Source organism: Armigeres subalbatus, chromosome 3, assembly GCF_024139115.2.
Source record: "Armigeres subalbatus isolate Guangzhou_Male chromosome 3, GZ_Asu_2, whole genome shotgun sequence".
In the NCBI taxonomy this organism is placed as follows: Eukaryota; Metazoa; Arthropoda; class Insecta; order Diptera; family Culicidae; genus Armigeres; species Armigeres subalbatus.
Genome location: NC_085141.1, coordinates 99,119,168 through 99,125,328, shown reverse-complemented (window position 1 = coordinate 99,125,328; position 6,161 = coordinate 99,119,168). Strand labels below are relative to the sequence as shown.

Sequence of the window (6,161 nt, the reverse complement as noted above, 5' to 3'; positions counted from 1 at the left end):
CCACTTAAATTTTCCTTCCATTCCTCGATCTCTCCTTATCTCGATGGTCCCATAAATATCGGGATGTGGAGAGGCGACTGTATACACCCAACCAACGACTTTTAGATTTGGTAACAAACATGTGTTTAAACGGCGTGTAAAATTGCAGCTGATCCCAACAAACGAATCCCGGGCAGATGTCATGAACAGAATAACAAAACATGATATGGACATGATTGATATAAGAGATAAAAGAACAGGCAACAATATCAAAAATTCGCACCAAAATATCATTTCAATATCAAGATATGCTATGGATAAGATCAAATTATTGGCACATGATATAAATCACTTCTTACAAATAGCATAACTTTATCTCCTCATGATATTTCAGTACAAAATATTGATATTGTCGTCTGATATTTTATCTCCTATATCAATCATGTCCAATAGAGTGATTCAAATTTTGACTTTTTTGCCCCCCGATGCTTGAACGATTGCATTTGCCATTTTAATAATCCTCCTAAATTTTTAGCAATTTAGGATGTAATTTGACTGTGCACACGTCATTCGAAGTTTGCATGGAAATTACTGTGAAAATTGACCCTTGTGTGGAAGACCGTTCCGTGAGGTGGCCCATGAACTATTTAAATAAAATCAACACAGAATACTTCTCAAGCTGAAAGGCAGTTGTTGTTGCGAAGCGATTTCTTGTTTGGAAGCAAAGTTATGAAGAAAACAAAAAAGGTCATTATTGATATTGATGTTATTCTTTTACGTGTTAAATTGAATTTCACACGATTCAGTATTTTCTTAATAACTTTTCTTGTGAGCATCAAATCGTTTCGCAACAAAGACGGCCTGTTTCCTTGTAAAATTTCTCATGTTGCCGATGTACTTATATGTTGTTAGAGCTTGAAGGGAAGCGTTGGGGAACGGTTTTCCATGAAAGTTACTGTTTTCATGGCAATTTTCATACAAACTTCAAACCGCGTGTGCTCACTCAATTTACATTCAAATTAGCTAAAGGTGGGTTAATAAAAAGGCAAATGCAATCGTTTAAGCATCGGGGAGCAAAAAAGTCAAAATTTGAATCACAATAGTCCATATCTCATTTTGCTATCTAATCAACATTTGATAACATTGAGCTATTTTCATCTACTCGGGATAAACATTCGTGTTCAATTGAATTTGATTCAATTTTACAAGCAAGCGCAGATTAAATTCATTTTGATTTAGAAGTTAGAACACTTATATCGATTGAATTTTGCCTTTCATATAAATTATTAGCATGCACAATAACTGCATTCAATATAAATGTACGTACATCCTAACTTTCATCTGAAAATTTTGAATTGAATACAAAAGTTGCAATCGTGATTGTGATTGATCACACCAAACCATAAAACTGCATTTTGCTGCATATTGACATCAATATAGTTACGCCGTTGTAATACTAAGCGTGAGATATGGCTTGGGGCAGCAGGGACTATGTCCAAGGACTTGACGATCCCTCCCCACGTCATCTGCGAGTTGTGGCGCCTGCCTAGGATGTGGTGGGGTTTGACAGTGGGCCCTGTTAAACCTCTATAAAAAGCTGCATGTATCCGCAAGTAGGCTCCGCCAAAGCGACCGTGTGCCGCTCAAAGCGCACAAGCCCAAGTCCTGGTGTTAGGTGGGACGCTAAACAGCCCTGACACGACGGCCCTCCGACGAGACAGGAGGTTTGCGCAGGCCCAATAAGCCGCCTTTAAAAACAACTATTACGAACGACATAGAAGATAATACGACTCGATACAATCGGCAACGACCTAGGCGACGAATAAAGGATCACGATTGGAAGCTTGGAACATGGAACTGCAAGTCGCTAGGCTTCGCAGGTTGCGACAGGATAATCTACGATGAATTACATCCCCGCAACTTCGATGTCGTAGCGCTGCAGGAAATCTGCTGGACAGGACAGAAAGTGTGGAAAAGCGGGCATCGAGCGGCTACCTTCTACCAAAGCTGTGGCACCACCAACGAGCTGGGAACCGGCTTCATAGTGCTGGGAAAGATGCGCCAACGCGTGATAGGGTGGCAGCCAATCAACGCAAGGATGTGCAAGCTGAGGATAAAAGGCCGTTTCTTCAACTATAGCATCATCAACGTGCACTGCCCACACGAAGGGAGATCCGACGACGAGAAAGAAGCGTTCTATGTGCAGCTGGAGCAGACATACGATGGATGCCCACTGCGGGACGTCAAAATCGTCATCGGTGACATGAACGCTCAGGTAGGAAGGGAGGAAATGTATAGACCGGTCATCGGACCGGATAGTCTGCATACCGTATCGAACGACAACGGCCAACGATGCATAAACTTTGCAGCCTCCCGCGGAATGGTAGTCCGAAGAATATCCACAAGGCCACATGGAAATCACCTAATCAAGTAACGGAAAACCAAATCGACCACGTTCTAATCGACGGTAAATTCTTCTCCGACATCACGAACGTACGCACTTACCGCAGTGCGAATATTGAATCCGACCACTACCTCGTCGCAGTATGTCTGCGCTCAAAACTCTCGACGGTGATCAACACGCGTCGGAGTCGTCCGCCGCGGCTTAACATTGGGCGGCTACAAGACGGTAGACTAGTCCAAGACTACGCGCAGCAGCTGGAAGTGGCACTCCCAACGGAAGAGCAGCTAGGCGCAGCATCTCTTGAAGATGGCTGGAGAGATATTCGATCCGCCATTGGAAGCACCGCAACCGCTGCACTAGGCACGGTGGCTCCGGATCAGAGAAACGACTGGTATGACGGCGAATGTGAGCAGTTAGTTGAGGAGAAGAATGCAGCATGGGCGAGATTGCTGCAACACCGCACGAGGGCGAACGAGGCACGATACAAACGGGCGCGGAACAGACAAAACTCGATTCTCCGGAGGAAAAAGCACCAGCAGGAAGATCGAGACCGTGAAGAGACGGAGGAACTGTACCGCGCTAATAACGCACGAAAGTTCTATGAGAAGTTGAACCGTTCACGTAAGGGCCACGTGCCACAGCCCGATATGTGTAAGGACATAAACGGGAACCTTCTTACGAACGAGCGTGAGGTGATCCAAAGGTGGCGGCAGCACTACGAAGAGCACCTGAATGGCGATATGGCAGACAACGGTGACGGTATGGTAATGAACCTAGGAGCACGCGCGCAGGACATGCGACTTCCGACTCCGAATCTCCAGGAAATCCAGGAGGAGATCGGTCGGCTGAAAAACAACAAAGCCCCTGGAGTTGACCAACTACCAGGAGAGCTGTTTAAACACGGTGGTGAAACACTGGCTAGAGCGCTGCACTGGGTGATTACCAAGGTTTGGGAGGATGAGGTTCTGCCGCAGGAGTGGATGGAAGGTGTCGTGTGTCCCATCTACAAAAAGGGCGATAAGCTGGATTGTAGCAACTACCGCGCAATCACATTGCTGAACGCCGCCTACAAGGTACTCTCCCAAATTTTATGCCGTCGACTAACACCAATTGCAAGAGAGTTCGTGGGGCAGTACCAGGCGGGATTTATGGGTGAACGCTCTACCACAGACCAGGTGTTCGCCATACGTCAGGTATTGCAGAAATGCCGCGAATACAACGTGCCCACACATCATCTATTTATCGACTTCAAAGCCGCATATGATACAATCGATCGGGACCAGCTATGGCAGCTAATGCACGAAAACGGATTTCCGAATAAACTGATACGGTTGATCAAGGCGACGATGGATCGGGTGATGTGCGTAGTTCGAGTTTCAGGGCCATTCTCGAGTCCCTTCGAAACCCGTAGAGGGTTACGGCAAGGTGATGGTCTTTCGTGTCTGCTATTCAACATCGCTTTGGAGGGAGTAATACGAAGGGCAGGGATTGACACGAGTGGTACGATTTTCACGAAGTCCGTCCAGTTATTTGGTTTCGCCGACGACATTGATATCATGGCACGTAACTTTGAGAGGATGGAGGAAGCCTACATCAGACTGAAAAGCGAAGCTAAACGGATTGGACTAGTCATCAACACGTCGAAGACGAAGTACATGCTAGGAAGAGGCTCAAGAGAGGTCAATGTGAGCCACCCACCACGAGTTTGTATCGGTGGTGACGAAATCGAGGTGGTTGAAGAATTCGTGTACTTGGGCTCACTGGTGACCGCCGATAACGATACCAGCAGAGAAATTCGGAGACGCATAGTGGCTGGAAATCGTACGTACTTTGGACTCCGCAAGACGCTCCGATCGAATAGAGTTCGCCACCGTACCAAACTGACTATCTACAAAACGCTTATAAGACCGGTAGTACTCTACGGACACGAGACCTGGACGATGCTCGTGGAGGACCAACGCGCACTGGGAGTTTTCGAAAAGAAAGTGTTGCGTACCATCTATGGTGGGTTGCAGATGGCGGACGGTACGTGGAGGAGGCGAATGAACCACGAGTTGCATCAGCTGTTGGGAGAACCATCCATCGTTCACACCGCGAAAATCGGAAGACTGCGGTGGGCCGGGCACGTAGCCAGAATGTCGGACAGTAATCCGGTGAAAATGGTTCTCGACAACGATCCGACGGGAACAAGAAGGCGAGGTGCACAGCGGGCAAGGTGGATCGATCAGGTGGAGGACGACTTGCGGACCCTCCGCAGACTGCGTGGTTGGCGAAGTGCAGCCATGAACCGAGCTGAATGGAGAAGTCTTTTATGTGCAGCACAGGCCACTCAGGCCTTAGTCTGATGATAAATAAATAGAGATATGGCTTGATGGAAGTCCCTATATAAATATACAGGGAATCAAGAGTGTGTTTAAATGAATTCATCACAGGATTTAAAGTTCTACGAAATTATTACTTGGAAATCCTAGGTTATTACCCGGAACAAGCAAACAATTCAAACAACAGAGGTTCCTTGTTGCGATTCACGGAAATACAAACCATAATCTGGATAGCATTTATATCGCCCTCGAAACTATCAAAACGACTTCTAGCTACAGCAACTTTTTTCATTATGTGTACCTCATATAATATCTGCTCTAACTTAATTGATATTGCTTTCATAAATACTCAGCTTACATTCCAACAATAACTTAGTCGCAGAGCAATAGATAATAATGAAGGACAAAGTGATAAAATGCATACCGATCCATTTTTATACAAATATGGAAAATATTTTGCTATAGCATATATTTAATACGTTATTATTGTAGGTAGGTCCTTGAAATTGCCATTGTTCAGTCCTCACCTCGCAATTTTGGATGTTAAAATCTCAATAAATAGACACAGCTGAAAATCACTTTTTCACGCATGCTACAACGCAACAAAGACAAAACATAGTTTCCGATGTGATCTGATTTTCTTTGTTGGATTCTGGTCGGGTTTCACTCACCTTAAAAAATCTCTGCACTTATCATTTTCATAAATTATTATCTTGGATGCTAAATGTTGAAAAATTTGAACTCCCCGACGGGGAATTGAACCCCGGTCTCCCGCGTGACAGGCGGGGATACTGACCACTATACTATCGAGGATTGATAAATGATTTATTATGAACTTTGGTTTAGTTTTTTCTCATCTACGGTTCATATTTGTCCAAGGTTCTACTAAATCGCACCAAATGGCAAAAAAAAAACACTGACGAATCCACCTAGCGGAGTTAGCGCCTTTCTTGTGCTATAAAAAAGGAAATTGCATATAAGAATAGTCCAAAACAGCACTATTAGGTGGACAGGCCCATCATTCACATTTAGTTGAAATCATCTCAACAAGCACCGTCAAACGAAACTTATTTGCTAGCAAACTGGATGAGAATAATTGCCAGATTAGAGGTCAGCGCCGATCCGAAAATCGGCGGCGGCTACGTTTGTCATAATTTATGATGGGGAAGGCTTGGACATTTATTTATTTCGTTCGTAACGTAAAGTTTTCTTTTCCAGGATATTTTTAAGACATTAACGGGAGAATCTTGTTATTTCGTCGGGAAAATCTAATGAACTGCTCAAAGTTTTTCGAATTTTCAACAGGAAATGCTCTAAAGTTTTCACCGGAATTTCTTTGAAATTTTCACGGGAAATTGTTTAGAAGTTTGCCTATGCCACCGAGCATGCACGCTTTGATTTTTTTCGTCGAGAATTTTCCGGAGTTTCAACTAAACAGAATTTCCTTGTGATTTTTT

General features: G+C 44.4%; 1 non-coding gene across 1 annotated transcript; it reads right to left on the bottom strand.

The window, feature by feature from the left end:
- Positions 1-5,445: 5,445 nt before the first annotated feature.
- On the bottom strand, positions 5,446-5,517 carry Trnad-guc (transfer RNA aspartic acid (anticodon GUC)). Its single transcript has one exon. It is a non-coding gene; the product is annotated as a tRNA-Asp (tRNA).
- Between the last annotated feature and the right edge of the window lie 644 nt (positions 5,518-6,161).